This window comes from Atractosteus spatula, chromosome 5 (assembly GCF_055471065.1).
Source record: "Atractosteus spatula isolate fAtrSpa1 chromosome 5, fAtrSpa1.hap1, whole genome shotgun sequence".
Taxonomy (NCBI): Eukaryota; Metazoa; Chordata; class Actinopteri; order Semionotiformes; family Lepisosteidae; genus Atractosteus; species Atractosteus spatula.
The window spans coordinates 14,156,251-14,175,235 of NC_142710.1; the positions used below are offsets into that span (position 1 = coordinate 14,156,251).

Here is an 18,985-nt window from a genome sequence, read left to right on the forward strand (position 1 = left end):
ACATGAAGTGTCAAGAGAGAGTGGCGGAGACGCACTTAAGCCAGAGAGCAGATGAAAAGGGGGCGTGGCTGCTAAACGCTTCACTCTCGGCGCAAGGCGCGAACACAGGCTAAAGGACACCTTTCGGCACACCGAGCTCTCAGCGTACACCTGGAGGATGCGGGCATCGATCCCGCTACCTCTCGCATGCAAAGCGAGCGCTCTACCATGTGAGCTAATCCCCCTCGCTGTGCCTTCCCCCTCGGCGTCGCCTTGTGCCGCTTGTTCCCCTCTTACCGGGCGCCGTCCACTGCCCTTCGCCTGCAAGGCAGTCGGCTTTCTTGACTTATTGATGAAGGTCTGACGGGACGAGCGAATGACGCCTCCCCCCGTCCTCCAGCTCGCTGACAACACAAAAGCGGAAGAGTCGCTGTGGCTCGTTGGTCTAGGCGTATGATTCTCGCTTTGGGTGCGAGAGGTCCCGGGTTCAAATCCCGGATGAGCCCTTTTCCTCCTCTGCCACACTCGATTCTGGGAACTGATATCCACATCACCTCGCAGCGTCTGCTTACGGCAAACGATGGAAGGTGACTGATGACTGAAGGAGCCTGGTCAATCCTCATCACGTGGCACAATGACAGCGTGCAGTCAGCTGTCCAAGGCGGCAACCTCGTTGCTCGTTCAAGAGAACACGTCCTGAAAACCCCTCACCACTATGTCGTAAATGAGCACCGCGAACGCTTGTTGTCATGCGTCATTACTTGAGAAATGCAGAAGCAAAAACTGCCCCCTCTCAGCCACCGAAACGTGTGCGGGGCTCGCCTTTCGCTCTCTGCGCCTCGCATATTTATGGAGCTGTCTGCTCTTCTTTCTGTTGAAGTACTCAAAATACGGGGCGTCCCGCAGAGCGTGATGTGCTCGCTGACAGCTTTCAATTTTTAAAGGAAAACTATGAGCTCGATGGCTCGAATGTGAATGTTTAGCAATCGTTGATCAAACGCACGTCTTCTAAGGATTCGTGAGAGTATCCTCAGCACTGTTTTCGCTCGGATATACTTTTCATTTGCTAAGCTGCCAAATTGGACGAGAAAATGCCGGAGACGCACTCAGTGCAGACTGAGGCGGGGAAGGAGGCGTGGCCCTTCAATGCTTGACAGCTGAAGGACGTTCAGCGGAGGAGAACCTATCAGAAGTCGCAGAGGCTAAAGGAGAGCACCCGGCTCCCAGAGCTCCAGACTCGGACCTGGAGGATGCGGGCATCGATCCCGCTACCTCTCGCATGCTAAGCGAGCGCTCTACCATTTGAGCTAACCCCCCTCGCTTCAGGCGTCTCGGCATCATGTCTTACCGCCTCTGCCCCTCTTACCGGACACCACCCGCTGCCCTTGGTCTGCAAGGCAGTCCTTTCAAGTGCGATGAAGACGCCGGGAGCTTCGTTGCCTATTGTACGAGCTGAACTTTGGTGCTCCTCAGTTCAGTGCTCTTTCCATCAAGTCATCTTGTCTTTTGACGCTTCGTGTTTTGCGCTCCTTTGACTCTCGGCATATCGGGTGACTTGAAACACTGAAGTTGTTGCTTACGGAGTGTGGAACATTGTTTTGCAACTGTCATGACGCTGTGTGAGCCTTTCTTCGGCAACAGGGGCAGGCTGACAGCAGCGCCAGCGAAAGTTAGGGCAAATTTCTGGACTTAATTGTGAATGTGAATGTTATGTAGGAAAGGGGTGCGGCTTTGCTCCTCTCCCGTGTAAAGGTGACGCTTTCCAGGTGGTAGGCAAGCAGAGGTGGTTCTGAGCGAATAGTTGCTGCCAGTGTCTGAAAAGAGCAAGAGAGCAAGCGGCCCTGCCCCGTGTGAGGATCGAACTCACGACCTTCAGATTATGAGACTGACGCGCTACCTGCTGCGCCAACGAGGCCAGCTGCGGCGTGCCGACCAGAAAGATTGCCTCACACGAATTTCAGACGCCTGGTCCCTAATCTTGCGACGCCCTCTGCTGGGTGTTGTGTTGCCTTTTGATCTCACCGAGACTTTTGGGGTTTGTTTCTGTCGCGAGTCTGTCTTTCACAGCTCACCTAGCACAAGTCTCTCTGGCTGAAATGGCCTCTCTGCGTCAGCATCGTGGCCTCACTCAGCCATTAAAAACATCACTGGGACCTCTGACATGCTGACATGAAGTGTCAAGAGAGAGTGGCGGAGACGCACTTAAGCCAGAGAGCAGATGAAAAGGGGGCGTGGCTGCTAAACGCTTCACTCTCGGCGCAAGGCGCGAACACAGGGTAAAGGACACCTTTCGGCACACCGAGCTCTCAGCGTACACCTGGAGGATGCGGGCATCGATCCCGCTACCTCTCGCATGCAAAGCGAGCGCTCTACCATGTGAGCTAATCCCCCTCGCTGTGCCTTCCCCCTCGGCGTCGCCTTGTGCCGCTTGTTCCCCTCTTACCGGGCGCCGTCCACTGCCCTTCGCCTGCAAGGCAGTCGGCTTTCTTGACTTATTGATGAAGGTCTGACGGGACGAGCGAATGACGCCTCCCCCCGTCCTCCAGCTCGCTGACAACACAAAAGCGGAAGAGTCGCTGTGGCTCGTTGGTCTAGGCGTATGATTCTCGCTTTGGGTGCGAGAGGTCCCGGGTTCAAATCCCGGATGAGCCCTTTTCCTCCTCTGCCACACTCGATTCTGGGAACTGATATCCACATCACCTCGCAGCGTCTGCTTACGGCAAACGATGGAAGGTGACTGATGACTGAAGGAGCCTGGTCAATCCTCATCACGTGGCACAATGACAGCGTGCAGTCAGCTGTCCAAGGCGGCAACCTCGTTGCTCGTTCAAGAGAACACGTCCTGAAAACCCCTCACCACTATGTCGTAAATGAGCACCGCGAACGCTTGTTGTCATGCGTCATTACTTGAGAAATGCAGAAGCAAAAACTGCCCCCTCTCAGCCACCGAAACGTGTGCGGGGCTCGCCTTTCGCTCTCTGCGCCTCGCATATTTATGGAGCTGTCTGCTCTTCTTTCTGTTGAAGTACTCAAAATACGGGGCGTCCCGCAGAGCGTGATGTGCTCGCTGACAGCTTTCAATTTTTAAAGGAAAACTATGAGCTCGATGGCTCGAATGTGAATGTTTAGCAATCGTTGATCAAACGCACGTCTTCTAAGGATTCGTGAGAGTATCCTCAGCACTGTTTTCGCTCGGATATACTTTTCATTTGCTAAGCTGCCAAATTGGACGAGAAAATGCCGGAGACGCACTCAGTGCAGACTGAGGCGGGGAAGGAGGCGTGGCCCTTCAATGCTTGACAGCTGAAGGACGTTCAGCGGAGGAGAACCTATCAGAAGTCGCAGAGGCTAAAGGAGAGCACCCGGCTCCCAGAGCTCCAGACTCGGACCTGGAGGATGCGGGCATCGATCCCGCTACCTCTCGCATGCTAAGCGAGCGCTCTACCATTTGAGCTAACCCCCCTCGCTTCAGGTGTCTCGGCATCATGTCTTACCGCCTCTGCCCCTCTTACCGGACACCACCCGCTGCCCTTGGTCTGCAAGGCAGTCCTTTCAAGTGCGATGAAGACGCCGGGAGCTTCGTTGCCTATTGTACGAGCTGAACTTTGGTGCTCCTCAGTTCAGTGCTCTTTCCATCAAGTCATCTTGTCTTTTGACGCTTCGTGTTTTGCGCTCCTTTGACTCTCGGCATATCGGGTGACTTGAAACACTGAAGTTGTTGCTTACGGAGTGTGGAACATTGTTTTGCAACTGTCATGACGCTGTGTGAGCCTTTCTTCGGCAACAGGGGCAGGCTGACAGCAGCGCCAGCGAAAGTTAGGGCAAATTTCTGGACTTAATTGTGAATGTGAATGTTATGTAGGAAAGGGGTGCGGCTTTGCTCCTCTCCCGTGTAAAGGTGACGCTTTCCAGGTGGTAGGCAAGCAGAGGTGGTTCTGAGCGAATAGTTGCTGCCAGTGTCTGAAAAGAGCAAGAGAGCAAGCGGCCCTGCCCCGTGTGAGGATCGAACTCACGACCTTCAGATTATGAGACTGACGCGCTACCTGCTGCGCCAACGAGGCCAGCTGCGGCGTGCCGACCAGAAAGATTGCCTCACACGAATTTCAGACGCCTGGTCCCTAATCTTGCGACGCCCTCTGCTGGGTGTTGTGTTGCCTTTTGATCTCACCGAGACTTTTGGGGTTTGTTTCTGTCGCGAGTCTGTCTTTCACAGCTCACCTAGCACAAGTCTCTCTGGCTGAAATGGCCTCTCTGCGTCAGCATCGTGGCCTCACTCAGCCATTAAAAACATCACTGGGACCTCTGACATGCTGACATGAAGTGTCAAGAGAGAGTGGCGGAGACGCACTTAAGCCAGAGAGCAGATGAAAAGGGGGCGTGGCTGCTAAACGCTTCACTCTCGGCGCAAGGCGCGAACACAGGCTAAAGGACACCTTTCGGCACACCGAGCTCTCAGCGTACACCTGGAGGATGCGGGCATCGATCCCGCTACCTCTCGCATGCAAAGCGAGCGCTCTACCATGTGAGCTAATCCCCCTCGCTGTGCCTTCCCCCTCGGCGTCGCCTTGTGCCGCTTGTTCCCCTCTTACCGGGCGCCGTCCACTGCCCTTCGCCTGCAAGGCAGTCGGCTTTCTTGACTTATTGATGAAGGTCTGACGGGACGAGCGAATGACGCCTCCCCCCGTCCTCCAGCTCGCTGACAACACAAAAGCGGAAGAGTCGCTGTGGCTCGTTGGTCTAGGCGTATGATTCTCGCTTTGGGTGCGAGAGGTCCCGGGTTCAAATCCCGGATGAGCCCTTTTCCTCCTCTGCCACACTCGATTCTGGGAACTGATATCCACATCACCTCGCAGCGTCTGCTTACGGCAAACGATGGAAGGTGACTGATGACTGAAGGAGCCTGGTCAATCCTCATCACGTGGCACAATGACAGCGTGCAGTCAGCTGTCCAAGGCGGCAACCTCGTTGCTCGTTCAAGAGAACACGTCCTGAAAACCCCTCACCACTATGTCGTAAATGAGCACCGCGAACGCTTGTTGTCATGCGTCATTACTTGAGAAATGCAGAAGCAAAAACTGCCCCCTCTCAGCCACCGAAACGTGTGCGGGGCTCGCCTTTCGCTCTCTGCGCCTCGCATATTTATGGAGCTGTCTGCTCTTCTTTCTGTTGAAGTACTCAAAATACGGGGCGTCCCGCAGAGCGTGATGTGCTCGCTGACAGCTTTCAATTTTTAAAGGAAAACTATGAGCTCGATGGCTCGAATGTGAATGTTTAGCAATCGTTGATCAAACGCACGTCTTCTAAGGATTCGTGAGAGTATCCTCAGCACTGTTTTCGCTCGGATATACTTTTCATTTGCTAAGCTGCCAAATTGGACGAGAAAATGCCGGAGACGCACTCAGTGCAGACTGAGGCGGGGAAGGAGGCGTGGCCCTTCAATGCTTGACAGCTGAAGGACGTTCAGCGGAGGAGAACCTATCAGAAGTCGCAGAGGCTAAAGGAGAGCACCCGGCTCCCAGAGCTCCAGACTCGGACCTGGAGGATGCGGGCATCGATCCCGCTACCTCTCGCATGCTAAGCGAGCGCTCTACCATTTGAGCTAACCCCCCTCGCTTCAAGCGTCTCGGCATCATGTCTTACCGCCTCTGCCCCTCTTACCGGGCACCGCCCGCTGCCCTTGGTCTGCAAGGCAGTCCTTTCAAGTGCGATGAAGACGCCGGGAGCTTCGTTGCCTATTGTACGAGCTGAACTTTGGTGCTCCTCAGTTCAATGCTCTTTCCATCAAGTCATCTTGTCTTTTGACGCTTCGTGTTTTGCGCTCCTTTGACTCTCGGCATATCGGGTGACTTGAAACACTGAAGTTGTTGCTTACGGAGTGTGGAACATTGTTTTGCAACTGTCATGACGCTGTGTGAGCCTTTCTTCGGCAACAGGGGCAGGCTGACAGCAGCGCCAGCGAAAGTCAGGGCAAATTTCTGGACTTAATTGTGAATGTGAATGTTATGTAGGAAAGGGGTGCGGCTTTGCTCCTCTCCCGTGTAAAGGTGACGCTTTCCAGGTGGTAGGCAAGCAGAGGTGGTTCTGAGCGAATAGTTGCTGCCAGTGTCTGAAAAGAGCAAGAGAGCAAGCGGCCCTGCCCCGTGTGAGGATCGAACTCACGACCTTCAGATTATGAGACTGACGCGCTACCTGCTGCGCCAACGAGGCCAGCTGCGGCGTGCCGGCCAGAAAGATTGCCTCACACGGATTTCAGACGCCTGGTCCCTAATCTTGCGACGCCCTCTGCTGGGTGTTGTGTTGCCTTTTGATCTCACCGAGACTTTTGGGGTTTGTTTCTGTCGCGAGTCTGTCTTTCACAGCTCACCTAGCACAAGTCTCTCTGGCTGAAATGGCCTCTCTGCGTCAGCATCGTGGCCTCACTCAGCCATTAAAAACATCCAGAGAGCAGATGAAAAGGGGGCGTGGCTGCTAAACGCTTCACTCTCGGCGCAAGGCGCGAACACAGGCTAAAGGACACCTTTCGGCACACCGAGCTCTCAGCGTACACCTGGAGGATGCGGGCATCGATCCCGCTACCTCTCGCATGCAAAGCGAGCGCTCTACCATGTGAGCTAATCCCCCTCGCTGTGCCTTCCCCCTCGGCGTCGCCTTGTGCCGCTTGTTCCCCTCTTACCGGGCGCCGTCCACTGCCCTTCGCCTGCAAGGCAGTCGGCTTTCTTGACTTATTGATGAAGGTCTGACGGGACGAGCGAATGACGCCTCCCCCCGTCCTCCAGCTCGCTGACAACACAAAAGCGGAAGAGTCGCTGTGGCTCGTTGGTCTAGGCGTATGATTCTCGCTTTGGGTGCGAGAGGTCCCGGGTTCAAATCCCGAACGAGCCCTTTTCCTCCTCTGCCACACTCGATTCTGGGAACTGATATCCACATCACCTCGCAGCGTCTGCTTACGGCAAACGATGGAAGGTGACTGATGACTGAAGGAGCCTGGTCAATCCTCATCACGTGGCACAATGACAGCGTGCAGTCAGCTGTCCAAGGCGGCAACCTCGTTGCTCGTTCAAGAGAACACGTCCTGAAAACCCCTCACCACTATGTCGTAAATGAGCACCGCGAACGCTTGTTGTCATGCGTCATTACTTGAGAAATGCAGAAGCAAAAACTGCCCCCTCTCAGCCACCGAAACGTGTGCGGGGCTCGCCTTTCGCTCTCTGCGCCTCGCATATTTATGGAGCTGTCTGCTCTTCTTTCTGTTGAAGTACTCAAAATACGGGGCGTCCCGCAGAGCGTGATGTGCTCGCTGACAGCTTTCAATTTTTAAAGGAAAACTATGAGCTCGATGGCTCGAATGTGAATGTTTAGCAATCGTTGATCAAACGCACGTCTTCTAAGGATTCGTGAGAGTATCCTCAGCACTGTTTTCGCTCGGATATACTTTTCATTTGCTAAGCTGCCAAATTGGACGAGAAAATGCCGGAGACGCACTCAGTGCAGACTGAGGCGGGGAAGGAGGCGTGGCCCTTCAATGCTTGACAGCTGAAGGACGTTCAGCGGAGGAGAACCTATCAGAAGTCGCAGAGGCTAAAGGAGAGCACCCGGCTCCCAGAGCTCCAGACTCGGACCTGGAGGATGCGGACATCGATCCCGCTATCTCTCGCATGCTAAGCGAGCGCTCTACCATTTGAGCTAATCCCCCTCGCTTCAGGTGTCTCGGCATCATGTCTTACCGCCTCTGCCCCTCTTACCGGGCACTGCCCGCTGCCCTTGGTCTGCAAGGCAGTCCTTTCAAGTGCGATGAAGACGCCGGGAGCTTCGTTGCCTATTGTACGAGCTGAACTTTGGTGCTCCTCAGTTCAATGCTCTTTCCATCAAGTCATCTTGTCTTTTGACGCTTCGTGTTTTGCGCTCCTTTGACTCTCGGCATATCGGGTGACTTGAAACACTGAAGTTGTTGCTTACGGAGTGTGGAACATTGTTTTGCAACTGTCATGACGCTGTGTGAGCCTTTCTTCGGCAACAGGGGCAGGCTGACAGCAGCGCCAGCGAAAGTTAGGGCAAATTTCTGGACTTAATTGTGAATGTGAATGTTATGTAGGAAAGGGGTGCGGCTTTGCTCCTCTCCCGTGTAAAGGTGACGCTTTCCAGGTGGTAGGCAAGCAGAGGTGGTTCTGAGCGAATAGTTGCTGCCAGTGTCTGAAAAGAGCAAGAGAGCAAGCGGCCCTGCCCCGTGTGAGGATCGAACTCACGACCTTCAGATTATGAGACTGACGCGCTACCTGCTGCGCCAACGAGGCCAGCTGCGGTGTGCCGGCCAGAAAGATTGCCTCACACGGATTTCAGACGCCTGGTCCCTAATCTTGCGACGCCCTCTGCTGGGTGTTGTGTTTGCCTTTTGATCTCACCGAGACTTTTGGGGTTTGTTTCTGTCGCGAGTCTGTCTTTCACAGCTCACCTAGCACAAGTCTCTCTGGCTGAAATGGCCTCTCTGCGTCAGCATCGTGGCCTCACTCAGCCATTAAAAACATCACTGGGACCTCTGACATGCTGACATGAAGTGTCAAGAGAGAGTGGCGGAGACGCACTTAAGCCAGAGAGCAGATGAAAAGGGGGCGTGGCTGCTAAACGCTTCACTCTCGGCGCAAGGCGCGAACACAGGCTAAAGGACACCTTTCGGCACACCGAGCTCTCAGTGTACACCTGGAGGATGCGGGCATCGATCCCGCTACCTCTCGCATGCAAAGCGAGCGCTCTACCATGTGAGCTAATCCCCCTCGCTGTGCCTTCCCCCTCGGCGTCGCCTTGTGCCGCTTGTTCCCCTCTTACCGGGCGCCGTCCACTGCCCTTCGCCTGCAAGGCAGTCGGCTTTCTTGACTTATTGATGAAGGTCTGACGGGACGAGCGAATGACGCCTCCCCCCGTCCTCCAGCTCGCTGACAACACAAAAGCTGAAGAGTCGCTGTGGCTCGTTGGTCTAGGCGTATGATTCTCGCTTCGGGTGCGAGAGGTCCCGGGTTCAAATCCCGGACGAGCCCTTTTCCTCCTCTGCCACACTCCTGGGAACTGATATCCACATCACCTCGCAGCGTCTGCTTACGGCAAACGATGGAAGGTGACTGATGACTGAAGGAGCCTGGTCAATCCTCATCACGTGGCACAATGACAGCGTGCAGTCAGCTGTCCAAGGCGGCAACCTCGTTGCTCGTTCAAGAGAACACGTCCTGAAAACCCCTCACCACTATGTCGTAAATGAGCACCGCGAACGCTTGTTGTCATGCGTCATTACTTGAGAAATGCAGAAGCAAAAACTGCCCCCTCTCAGCCACCGAAACGTGTGCGGGGCTCGCCTTTCGCTCTCTGCGCCTCGCATATTTATGGAGCTGTCTGCTCTTCTTTCTGTTGAAGTACTCAAAATACGGGGCGTCCCGCAGAGCGTGATGTGCTCGCTGACAGCTTTCAATATTTAAAGGAAAACTATGAGCTCGATGGCTCGAATGTGAATGTTTAGCAATCGTTGATCAAACGCACGTCTTCTAAGGATTCGTGAGAGTATCCTCAGCACTGTTTTCGCTCGGATATACTTTTCATTTGCTAAGCTGCCAAATTGGACGAGAAAATGCCGGAGACGCACTCAGTGCAGACTGAGGCGGGGAAGGAGGCGTGGCCCTTCAATGCTTGACAGCTGAAGACGTTCAGCGGAGGAGAACCTATCAGAAGTCGCAGAGGCTAAAGGAGAGCACCCGGCTCCCAGAGCTCCAGACTCGGACCTGGAGGATGCGGGCATCGATCCCGCTACCTCTCGCATGCTAAGCGAGCGCTCTACCATTTGAGCTAATCCCCCTCGCTTCAGGTGTCTCGGCATCATGTCTTACCGCCTCTGCCCCTCTTACCGGGCACTGCCCGCTGCCCTTGGTCTGCAAGGCAGTCCTTTCAAGTGCGATGAAGACGCCGGGAGCTTCGTTGCCTATTGTACGAGCTGAACTTTGGTGCTCCTCAGTTCAATGCTCTTTCCATCAAGTTATCTTGTCTTTTGACGCTTCGTGTTTTGCGCTCCTTTGACTCTCGGCATATCGGGTGACTTGAAACACTGAAGTTGTTGCTTACGGAGTGTGGAACATTGTTTTGCAACTGTCATGACGCTGTGTGAGCCTTTCTTCGGCAACAGGGGCAGGCTGACAGCAGCGCCAGCGAAAGTTAGGGCAAATTTCTGGACTTAATTGTGAATGTGAATGTTATGTAGGAAAGGGGTGCGGCTTTGCTCCTCTCCCGTGTAAAGGTGACGCTTTCCAGGTGGTAGGCAAGCAGAGGTGGTTCTGAGCGAATAGTTGCTGCCAGTGTCTGAAAAGAGCAAGAGAGCAAGCGGCCCTGCCCCGTGTGAGGATCGAACTCACGACCTTCAGATTATGAGACTGACGCGCTACCTGCTGCGCCAACGAGGCCAGCTGCGGTGTGCCGGCCAGAAAGATTGCCTCACACGGATTTCAGACGCCTGGTCCCTAATCTTGCGACGCCCTCTGCTGGGTGTTGTGTTTGCCTTTTGATCTCACCGAGACTTTTGGGGTTTGTTTCTGTCGCGAGTCTGTCTTTCACAGCTCACCTAGCACAAGTCTCTCTGGCTGAAATGGCCTCTCTGCGTCAGCATCGTGGCCTCACTCAGCCATTAAAAACATCACTGGGACCTCTGACATGCTGACATGAAGTGTCAAGAGAGAGTGGCGGAGACGCACTTAAGCCAGAGAGCAGATGAAAAGGGGGCGTGGCTGCTAAACGCTTCACTCTCGGCGCAAGGCGCGAACACAGGCTAAAGGACACCTTTCGGCACACCGAGCTCTCAGTGTACACCTGGAGGATGCGGGCATCGATCCCGCTACCTCTCGCATGCAAAGCGAGCGCTCTACCATGTGAGCTAATCCCCCTCGCTGTGCCTTCCCCCTCGGCGTCGCCTTGTGCCGCTTGTTCCCCTCTTACCGGGCGCCGTCCACTGCCCTTCGCCTGCAAGGCAGTCGGCTTTCTTGACTTATTGATGAAGGTCTGACGGGACGAGCGAATGACGCCTCCCCCCGTCCTCCAGCTCGCTGACAACACAAAAGCGGAAGAGTCGCTGTGGCTCGTTGGTCTAGGCGTATGATTCTCGCTTCGGGTGCGAGAGGTCCCGGGTTCAAATCCCGGACGAGCCCTTTTCCTCCTCTGCCACACTCCTGGGAACTGATATCCACATCACCTCGCAGCGTCTGCTTACGGCAAACGATGGAAGGTGACTGATGACTGAAGGAGCCTGGTCAATCCTCATCACGTGGCACAATGACAGCGTGCAGTCAGCTGTCCAAGGCGGCAACCTCGTTGCTCGTTCAAGAGAACACGTCCTGAAAACCCCTCACCACTATGTCGTAAATGAGCACCGCGAACGCTTGTTGTCATGCGTCATTACTTGAGAAATGCAGAAGCAAAAACTGCCCCCTCTCAGCCACCGAAACGTGTGCGGGGCTCGCCTTTCGCTCTCTGCGCCTCGCATATTTATGGAGCTGTCTGCTCTTCTGTCTGTTGAAGTACTCAAAATACGGGGCGTCCCGCAGAGCGTGATGTGCTCGCTGACAGCTTTCAGTATTTAAAGGAAAACTATGAGCTCGATGGCTCGAATGTGAATGTTTAGCAATCGTTGATCAAACGCACGTCTTCTAAGGATTCGTGAGAGTATCCTCAGCACTGTTTTCGCTCGGATATACTTTTCATTTGCTAAGCTGCCAAATTGGACGAGAAAATGCCGGAGACGCACTCAGTGCAGACTGAGGCGGGGAAGGAGGCGTGGCCCTTCAATGCTTGACAGCTGAAGACGTTCAGCGGAGGAGAACCTATCAGAAGTCGCAGAGGCTAAAGGAGAGCACCCGGCTCCCAGAGCTCCAGACTCGGACCTGGAGGATGCGGGCATCGATCCCGCTACCTCTCGCATGCTAAGCGAGCGCTCTACCATTTGAGCTAATCCCCCTCGCTTCAGGTGTCTCGGCATCATGTCTTACCGCCTCTGCCCCTCTTACCGGGCACTGCCCGCTGCCCTTGGTCTGCAAGGCAGTCCTTTCAAGTGCGATGAAGACGCCGGGAGCTTCGTTGCCTATTGTACGAGCTGAACTTTGGTGCTCCTCAGTTCAATGCTCTTTCCATCAAGTTATCTTGTCTTTTGACGCTTCGTGTTTTGCGCTCCTTTGACTCTCGGCATATCGGGTGACTTGAAACACTGAAGTTGTTGCTTACGGAGTGTGGAACATTGTTTTGCAACTGTCATGACGCTGTGTGAGCCTTTCTTCGGCAACAGGGGCAGGCTGACAGCAGCGCCAGCGAAAGTTAGGGCAAATTTCTGGACTTAATTGTGAATGTGAATGTTATGTAGGAAAGGGGTGCGGCTTTGCTCCTCTCCCGTGTAAAGGTGACGCTTTCCAGGTGGTAGGCAAGCAGAGGTGGTTCTGAGCGAATAGTTGCTGCCAGTGTCTGAAAAGAGCAAGAGAGCAAGCGGCCCTGCCCCGTGTGAGGATCGAACTCACGACCTTCAGATTATGAGACTGACGCGCTACCTGCTGCGCCAACGAGGCCAGTTTGCGCCGTGCCGGCCACAAAGATTGCCTCACACGGATTTCAGACGCCTGGTCCCTAATCTTGCGACGCCCTCTGCTGGGTGTTGTGTTTGCCTTTTGATCTCACCGAGACTTTTGGGGTTTGTTTCTGTCGCGAGTCTGTCTTTCACAGCTCACCTAGCACAAGTCTCTCTGGCTGAAATGGCCTCTCTGCGTCAGCATCGTGGCCTCACTCAGCCATTAAAAACATCACTGGGACCTCTGACATGCTGACATGAAGTGTCAAGAGAGAGTGGCGGAGACGCACTTAAGCCAGAGAGCAGATGAAAAGGGGGCGTGGCTGCTAAACGCTTCACTCTCGGCGCAAGGCGCGAACACAGGCTAAAGGACACCTTTCGGCACACCGAGCTCTCAGCGTACACCTGGAGGATGCGGGCATCGATCCCGCAACCTCTCGCATGCAAAGCGAGCGCTCTACCATGTGAGCTAATCCCCCTCGCTGTGCCTTCCCCCTCGGCGTCGCCTTGTGCCGCTTGTTCCCCTCTTACCGGGCGCCGTCCACTGCCCTTCGCCTGCAAGGCAGTCGGCTTTCTTGACTGATTGATGAAGGTCTGACGGGACGAGCGAATGACGCCTCCCCCCGTCCTCCAGCTCGCTGACAACACAAAAGCGGAAGAGTCGCTGTGGCTCGTTGGTCTAGGCGTATGATTCTCGCTTCGGGTGCGAGAGGTCCCGGGTTCAAATCCCGGACGAGCCCTTTTCCTCCTCTGCCACACTCCTGGGAACTGATATCCACATCACCTCGCAGCGTCTGCTTACGGCAAACGATGGAAGGTGACTGATGACTGAAGGAGCCTGGTCAATCCTCATCACGTGGCACAATGACAGCGTGCAGTCAGCTGTCCAAGGCGGCAACCTCGTTGCTCGTTCAAGAGAACACGTCCTGAAAACCCCTCACCACTATGTCGTAAATGAGCACCGCGAACGCTTGTTGTCATGCGTCATTACTTGAGAAATGCAGAAGCAAAAACTGCCCCCTCTCAGCCACCGAAACGTGTGCGGGGCTCGCCTTTCGCTCTCTGCGCCTCGCATATTTATGGAGCTGTCTGCTCTTTCTGTTGAAGTACTCAAAATACGGGGCGTCCCGCAGAGCGTGATGTGCTCGCTGACAGCTTTCAATTTTTAAAGGAAAACTATGAGCTCGATGGCTCGAATGTGAATGTTTAGCAATCGTTGATCAAACGCACGTCTTCTAAGGATTCGTGAGAGTATCCTCAGCACTGTTTTCGCTCGGATATACTTTTCATTTGCTAAGCTGCCAAATTGGACGAGAAAATGCCGGAGACGCACTCAGTGCAGACTGAGGCGGGGAAGGAGGCGTGGCCCTTCAATGCTTGACAGCTGAAGGACGTTCAGCGGAGGAGAACCTATCAGAAGTCGCAGAGGCTAAAGGAGAGCACCCGGCTCCCAGAGCTCCAGACTCGGACCTGGAGGATGCGGACATCGATCCCGCTACCTCTCGCATGCTAAGCGAGCGCTCTACCATTTGAGCTAATCCCCCTCGCTTCAGGTGTCTCGGCATCATGTCTTACCGCCTCTGCCCCTCTTACCGGACACCACCCGCTGCCCTTGGTCTGCAAGGCAGTCCTTTCAAGTGCGATGAAGACGCCGGGAGCTTCGTTGCCTATTGTACGAGCTGAACTTTGGTGCTCCTCAGTTCAATGCTCTTTCCATCAAGTCATCTTGTCTTTTGACGCTTCGTGTTTTGCGCTCCTTTGACTCTCGGCATATCGGGTGACTTGAAACACTGAAGTTGTTGCTTACGGAGTGTGGAACATTGTTTTGCAACTGTCATGACGCTGTGTGAGCCTTTCTTCGGCAACAGGGGCAGGCTGACAGCAGCGCCAGCGAAAGTTAGGGCAAATTTCTGGACTTAATTGTGAATGTGAATGTTATGTAGGAAAGGGGTGCGGCTTTGCTCCTCTCCCGTGTAAAGGTGACGCTTTCCAGGTGGTAGGCAAGCAGAGGTGGTTCTGAGCGAATAGTTGCTGCCAGTGTCTGAAAAGAGCAAGAGAGCAAGCGGCCCTGCCCCGTGTGAGGATCGAACTCACAACCTTCAGATTATGAGACTGACGCGCTACCTGCTGCGCCAACGAGGCCAGCTGCGGCGTGCTGGCCAGAAAGATTGCCTCACACGGATTTCAGACGCCTGGTCCCTAATCTTGCGACGCCCTCTGCTGGGTGTTGTGTTGCCTTTTGATCTCACCGAGACTTTTGGGGTTTGTTTCTGTCGCGAGTCTGTCTTTCACAGCTCACCTAGCACAAGTCTCTCTGGCTGAAATGGCCTCTCTGCGTCAGCATCGTGGCCTCACTCAGCCATTAAAAACATCACTGGGACCTCTGACATGCTGACATGAAGTGTCAAGAGAGAGTGGCGGAGACGCACTTAAGCCAGAGAGAAGATGAAAAGGGGGCGTGGCTGCTAAACGCTTCACTCTCGGCGCAAGGCGCGAACACAGGCTAAAGGACACCTTTCGGCACACCGACCTCTCAGCGTACACCTGGAGGATGCGGGCATCGATCCCGCTACCTCTCGCATGCAAAGCGAGCGCTCTACCATGTGAGCTAATCCCCCTCGCTGTGCCTTCCCCCTCGGCGTCGCCTTGTGCCGCTTGTTCCCCTCTTACCGGGCGCCGTCCACTGCCCTTCGCCTGCAAGGCAGTCGGCTTTCTTGACTTATTGATGAAGGTCTGACGGGACGAGCGAATGACGCCTCCCCCCGTCCTCCAGCTCGCTGACAACACATAAGCGGAAGAGTCGCTGTGGCTCGTTGGTCTAGGCGTATGATTCTCGCTTTGGGTGCGAGAGGTCCCGGGTTCAAATCCCGGACGAGCCCTTTTCCTCCTCTGCCACACTCGAATCTGGGAACTGATATCCACATCACCTCGCAGCGTCTGCTTACGGAAAACGATGGAAGGTGACTGATGACTGAAGGAGCCTGGTCAATCCTCATCACGTCGCACAATGACAGCGTGCAGTCAGCTGTCCAAGGCGGCAACCTCGTTGCTCGTTCAAGAGAACACGTCCTGAAAACCCCTCACCACTATGTCGTAAATGAGCACCGCGAACGCTTGTTGTCATGCGTCATTACTTGAGAAATGCAGAAGCAAAAACTGCCCCCTCTCAGCCACCGAAACGTGTGCGGGGCTCGCCTTTCGCTCTCTGCGCCTCGCATGTTTGTGGAGCTGTCTGCTCTTCTTTCTGTTGAAGTACTCAAAATAAGGGGCGTCCCGCAGAGCGTGATGTGCTCGCTGACAGCTTTCAGTATTTGAAGGAAAACTACGAGCTTGATGGCTCGAATGTGAATGTTTAGCAATCGTTGATCAAACGCACATCTTCTAAGGATTCGTGAGAGTATCCTCAGCACTGTTTTCGCTCGGATATACTTTGCATTTGCTAAGCTGCCAAATTGGACGAGAAAATGCCGGAGACGCACTCAGTGCAGACTGAGGCGGGGAAGGAGACGTGGCCCTTCAATGCTTGACAGCTGAAGGACGTTCAGCGGAGGAGAACCTATCAGAAGTCGCAGAGGCTAAAGGAGAGCACCCGGCTCCCAGAGCTCCAGACTCGGACCTGGAGGATGCGGGCATCGATCCCGCTACCTCTCGCATGCTAAGTGAGCGCTCTACCATTTGAGCTAACCCCCCTCGCTTCAGGCGTCTCGGCATCATGTCTTACCGCCTCTGCCCCTCTTACCGGACACCACCCGCTGCCCTTGGTCTGCAAGGCAGTCCTTTCAAGTGCGATGAAGACGCCGGGAGCTTCGTTGCCTATTGTACGAGCTGAACTTTGGTGCTCCTCAGTTCAATGCTCTTTCCATCAAGTCATCTTGTCTTTTGACGCTTCGTGTTTTGCGCTCCTTTGACTCTCGGCATATCGGGTGACTTGAAACACTGAAGTTGTTGCTTACGGAGTGTGGAACATTGTTTTGCAACTGTCATGACGCTGTGTGAGCCTTTCTTCGGCAACAGGGGCAGGCTGACAGCAGCGCCAGCGAAAGTTAGGGCAAATTTCTGGACTTAATTGTGAATGTGAATGTTATGTAGGAAAGGGGTGCGGCTTTGCTCCTCTCCCGTGTAAAGGTGACGCTTTCCAGGTGGTAGGCAAGCAGAGGTGGTTCTGAGCGAATAGTTGCTGCCAGTGTCTGAAAAGAGCAAGAGAGCAAGCGGCCCTGCCCCGTGTGAGGATCGAACTCACGACCTTCAGATTATGAGACTGACGCGCTACCTGCTGCGCCAACGAGGCCAGTTTGCGCCGTGCCGGCCACAAAGATTGCCTCACACGGATTTCAGACGCCTGGTCCCTAATCTTGCGACGCCCTCTGCTGGGTGTTGTGTTTGCCTTTTGATCTCACCGAGACTTTTGGGGTTTGTTTCTGTCGCGAGTCTGTCTTTCACAGCTCACCTAGCACAAGTCTCTCTGGCTGAAATGGCCTCTCTGCGTCAGCATCGTGGCCTCACTCAGCCATTAAAAACATCACTGGGACCTCTGACATGCTGACATGAAGTGTCAAGAGAGAGTGGCGGAGACGCACTTAAGCCAGAGAGAAGATGAAAAGGGGGCGTGGCTGCTAAACGCTTCACTCTCGGCGCAAGGCGCGAACACAGGCTAAAGGACACCTTTCGGCACACCGAGCTCTCAGCGTACACCTGGAGGATGCGGGCATCGATCCCGCTACCTCTCGCATGCAAAGCGAGCGCTCTACCATGTGAGCTAATCCCCCTCGCTGTGCCTTCCCCCTCGGCGTCGCCTTGTGCCGCTTGTTCCCCTCTTACCGGGCGCCGTCCACTGCCCTTCGCCTGCAAGGCAGTCGGCTTTCTTGACTTATTGATGAAGGTCTGACGGGACGAGCGAATGACGCCTCCCCCCGTCCTCCAGCTCGCTGACAACACAAAAGCGGAAGAGTTGCTGTGGCTCGTTGGTCTAGGCGTATGATTCTCGCTTCGGGTGCGAGCGGTCCCGGGTTCAAATCCCGGACGAGCCCTTTTCCTCCTCTGCCACACTCCTGGGAACTGATATCCACATCACCTCGCAGCGTCTGCTTACGGCAAACGATGGAAGGTGACTGATGACTGAAGGAGCCTGGTCAATCCTCATCACGTGGCACAATGACAGCGTGCAGTCAGCTGTCCAAGGCGGCAACCTCGTTGCTCGTTCAAGAGAACACGTCCTGAAAACCCCTCACCACTATGTCGTAAATGAGCACCGCGAACGCTTGTTGTCATGCGTCATTACTTGAGAAATGCAGAAGCAAAAACTGCCCCCTCTCAGCCACCGAAACGTGTGCGGGGCTCGCCTTTCGCTCTCTGCGCCTCGCATATTTATGGAGCTGTCTGCTCTTCTTTCTGTTGAAGTACTCAAAATACGGGGCGTCCCGCAGAGCGTGATGTGCTCGCTGACAGCTTTCAATATTTAAAGGAAAACTATGAGCTCGATGGCTCGAATGTGAATGTTTAGCAATCGTTGATCAAACGCACGTCTTCTAAGGATTCGTGAGAGTATCCTCAGCACTGTTTTCGCTCGGATATACTTTTCATTTGCTAAGCTGCCAAATTGGACGAGAAAATGCCGGAGACGCACTCAGTGCAGACTGAGGCGGGGAAGGAGGCGTGCCCTTCAATGCTTGATAGCTGAAGGACGTTCAGCGGAGGAGAACCTATCAGAAGTCGCAGAGGCTAAAGGAGAGCACCCGGCTCCCAGAGCTCCAGACTCGGACCTGGAGGATGCGGGCATCGATCCCGCTACCTCTCGCATGCTAAGCGAGCGCTCTACCATTTGAGCTAACCCCGTTTGCTTCAGGTGTCTCGGCATCATGTCTTACCGCCTCTGCCCCTCTTACCGGACACCACCCGCTGCCCTTGGTCTGCAAGGCAGTCCTTTCAAGTGCGATGAAGACGCCGGGAGCTTCGTTGCCTATTGTACGAGCTGAACTTTGGTGCTCCTCAGTTCAATGCTCTTTCCATCAAGTCATCTTGTCTTTTGACGCTTCGTGTTTTGCGCTCCTTTGACTCTCGGCATATCGGGTGACTTGAAACACTGAAGTTGTTGCTTACGGAGTGTGGAACATTGTTTTGCAACTGTCATGACGCTGTGTGAGCCTTTCTTCGGCAACAGGGGCAGGCTGACAGCAGCGCCAGCGAAAGTTAGGGCAAATTTCTGGACTTAATTGTGAATGTGAATGTTATGTAGGAAAGGGGTGCGGCTTTGCTCCTCTCCCGTGTAAAGGTGACGCTTTCCAGGTGGTAGGCAAGCAGAGGTGGTTCTGAGCGAATAGTTGCTGCCAGTGTCTGAAAAGAGCAAGAGAGCAAGCGGCCCTGCCCCGTGTGAGGATCGAACTCACGACCTTCAGATTATGAGACTGACGCGCTACCTGCTGCGCCAACGAGGCC

General features: G+C 54.5%; 31 non-coding genes across 31 annotated transcripts; 8 read left to right on the forward strand and 23 right to left on the reverse strand.

The window, feature by feature from the left end:
- Positions 1–151: 151 nt before the first annotated feature.
- Positions 152–224, reverse strand: trnaa-ugc (transfer RNA alanine (anticodon UGC)). The gene has a single exon. It is a non-coding gene; the product is annotated as a tRNA-Ala (tRNA).
- Positions 225–413: 189 nt separating this feature from the next.
- trnap-ugg (transfer RNA proline (anticodon UGG)) lies at positions 414–485 on the forward strand. The gene has a single exon. It is a non-coding gene; the product is annotated as a tRNA-Pro (tRNA).
- A 738-nt stretch (positions 486–1,223) lies between these two features.
- On the reverse strand, positions 1,224–1,296 carry trnaa-agc (transfer RNA alanine (anticodon AGC)). The gene has a single exon. It is a non-coding gene; the product is annotated as a tRNA-Ala (tRNA).
- A 525-nt stretch (positions 1,297–1,821) lies between these two features.
- On the reverse strand, positions 1,822–1,894 carry trnam-cau (transfer RNA methionine (anticodon CAU)). Its single transcript has one exon. It is a non-coding gene; the product is annotated as a tRNA-Met (tRNA).
- A 403-nt stretch (positions 1,895–2,297) lies between these two features.
- Positions 2,298–2,370, reverse strand: trnaa-ugc (transfer RNA alanine (anticodon UGC)). The gene has a single exon. It is a non-coding gene; the product is annotated as a tRNA-Ala (tRNA).
- A 189-nt stretch (positions 2,371–2,559) lies between these two features.
- On the forward strand, positions 2,560–2,631 carry trnap-ugg (transfer RNA proline (anticodon UGG)). Its single transcript has one exon. It is a non-coding gene; the product is annotated as a tRNA-Pro (tRNA).
- A 738-nt stretch (positions 2,632–3,369) lies between these two features.
- On the reverse strand, positions 3,370–3,442 carry trnaa-agc (transfer RNA alanine (anticodon AGC)). Its single transcript has one exon. It is a non-coding gene; the product is annotated as a tRNA-Ala (tRNA).
- A 525-nt stretch (positions 3,443–3,967) lies between these two features.
- On the reverse strand, positions 3,968–4,040 carry trnam-cau (transfer RNA methionine (anticodon CAU)). The gene has a single exon. It is a non-coding gene; the product is annotated as a tRNA-Met (tRNA).
- Positions 4,041–4,443: 403 nt separating this feature from the next.
- Positions 4,444–4,516, reverse strand: trnaa-ugc (transfer RNA alanine (anticodon UGC)). The gene has a single exon. It is a non-coding gene; the product is annotated as a tRNA-Ala (tRNA).
- Positions 4,517–4,705: 189 nt separating this feature from the next.
- On the forward strand, positions 4,706–4,777 carry trnap-ugg (transfer RNA proline (anticodon UGG)). Its single transcript has one exon. It is a non-coding gene; the product is annotated as a tRNA-Pro (tRNA).
- A 738-nt stretch (positions 4,778–5,515) lies between these two features.
- trnaa-agc (transfer RNA alanine (anticodon AGC)) lies at positions 5,516–5,588 on the reverse strand. The gene has a single exon. It is a non-coding gene; the product is annotated as a tRNA-Ala (tRNA).
- Positions 5,589–6,113: 525 nt separating this feature from the next.
- trnam-cau (transfer RNA methionine (anticodon CAU)) lies at positions 6,114–6,186 on the reverse strand. The gene has a single exon. It is a non-coding gene; the product is annotated as a tRNA-Met (tRNA).
- Positions 6,187–6,527: 341 nt separating this feature from the next.
- trnaa-ugc (transfer RNA alanine (anticodon UGC)) lies at positions 6,528–6,600 on the reverse strand. Its single transcript has one exon. It is a non-coding gene; the product is annotated as a tRNA-Ala (tRNA).
- A 1,597-nt stretch (positions 6,601–8,197) lies between these two features.
- Positions 8,198–8,270, reverse strand: trnam-cau (transfer RNA methionine (anticodon CAU)). The gene has a single exon. It is a non-coding gene; the product is annotated as a tRNA-Met (tRNA).
- A 404-nt stretch (positions 8,271–8,674) lies between these two features.
- On the reverse strand, positions 8,675–8,747 carry trnaa-ugc (transfer RNA alanine (anticodon UGC)). Its single transcript has one exon. It is a non-coding gene; the product is annotated as a tRNA-Ala (tRNA).
- A 189-nt stretch (positions 8,748–8,936) lies between these two features.
- trnap-cgg (transfer RNA proline (anticodon CGG)) lies at positions 8,937–9,008 on the forward strand. The gene has a single exon. It is a non-coding gene; the product is annotated as a tRNA-Pro (tRNA).
- Positions 9,009–9,741: 733 nt separating this feature from the next.
- trnaa-agc (transfer RNA alanine (anticodon AGC)) lies at positions 9,742–9,814 on the reverse strand. Its single transcript has one exon. It is a non-coding gene; the product is annotated as a tRNA-Ala (tRNA).
- A 525-nt stretch (positions 9,815–10,339) lies between these two features.
- On the reverse strand, positions 10,340–10,412 carry trnam-cau (transfer RNA methionine (anticodon CAU)). Its single transcript has one exon. It is a non-coding gene; the product is annotated as a tRNA-Met (tRNA).
- Positions 10,413–10,816: 404 nt separating this feature from the next.
- Positions 10,817–10,889, reverse strand: trnaa-ugc (transfer RNA alanine (anticodon UGC)). The gene has a single exon. It is a non-coding gene; the product is annotated as a tRNA-Ala (tRNA).
- Positions 10,890–11,078: 189 nt separating this feature from the next.
- Positions 11,079–11,150, forward strand: trnap-cgg (transfer RNA proline (anticodon CGG)). Its single transcript has one exon. It is a non-coding gene; the product is annotated as a tRNA-Pro (tRNA).
- Positions 11,151–11,883: 733 nt separating this feature from the next.
- trnaa-agc (transfer RNA alanine (anticodon AGC)) lies at positions 11,884–11,956 on the reverse strand. The gene has a single exon. It is a non-coding gene; the product is annotated as a tRNA-Ala (tRNA).
- A 525-nt stretch (positions 11,957–12,481) lies between these two features.
- Positions 12,482–12,554, reverse strand: trnam-cau (transfer RNA methionine (anticodon CAU)). The gene has a single exon. It is a non-coding gene; the product is annotated as a tRNA-Met (tRNA).
- A 405-nt stretch (positions 12,555–12,959) lies between these two features.
- On the reverse strand, positions 12,960–13,032 carry trnaa-ugc (transfer RNA alanine (anticodon UGC)). Its single transcript has one exon. It is a non-coding gene; the product is annotated as a tRNA-Ala (tRNA).
- A 189-nt stretch (positions 13,033–13,221) lies between these two features.
- trnap-cgg (transfer RNA proline (anticodon CGG)) lies at positions 13,222–13,293 on the forward strand. Its single transcript has one exon. It is a non-coding gene; the product is annotated as a tRNA-Pro (tRNA).
- A 1,329-nt stretch (positions 13,294–14,622) lies between these two features.
- trnam-cau (transfer RNA methionine (anticodon CAU)) lies at positions 14,623–14,695 on the reverse strand. Its single transcript has one exon. It is a non-coding gene; the product is annotated as a tRNA-Met (tRNA).
- Positions 14,696–15,098: 403 nt separating this feature from the next.
- Positions 15,099–15,171, reverse strand: trnaa-ugc (transfer RNA alanine (anticodon UGC)). The gene has a single exon. It is a non-coding gene; the product is annotated as a tRNA-Ala (tRNA).
- A 189-nt stretch (positions 15,172–15,360) lies between these two features.
- trnap-ugg (transfer RNA proline (anticodon UGG)) lies at positions 15,361–15,432 on the forward strand. Its single transcript has one exon. It is a non-coding gene; the product is annotated as a tRNA-Pro (tRNA).
- Positions 15,433–16,768: 1,336 nt separating this feature from the next.
- On the reverse strand, positions 16,769–16,841 carry trnam-cau (transfer RNA methionine (anticodon CAU)). Its single transcript has one exon. It is a non-coding gene; the product is annotated as a tRNA-Met (tRNA).
- A 405-nt stretch (positions 16,842–17,246) lies between these two features.
- On the reverse strand, positions 17,247–17,319 carry trnaa-ugc (transfer RNA alanine (anticodon UGC)). The gene has a single exon. It is a non-coding gene; the product is annotated as a tRNA-Ala (tRNA).
- A 189-nt stretch (positions 17,320–17,508) lies between these two features.
- Positions 17,509–17,580, forward strand: trnap-cgg (transfer RNA proline (anticodon CGG)). Its single transcript has one exon. It is a non-coding gene; the product is annotated as a tRNA-Pro (tRNA).
- A 1,331-nt stretch (positions 17,581–18,911) lies between these two features.
- On the reverse strand, positions 18,912–18,984 carry trnam-cau (transfer RNA methionine (anticodon CAU)). The gene has a single exon. It is a non-coding gene; the product is annotated as a tRNA-Met (tRNA).
- Between the last annotated feature and the right edge of the window lies 1 nt (position 18,985).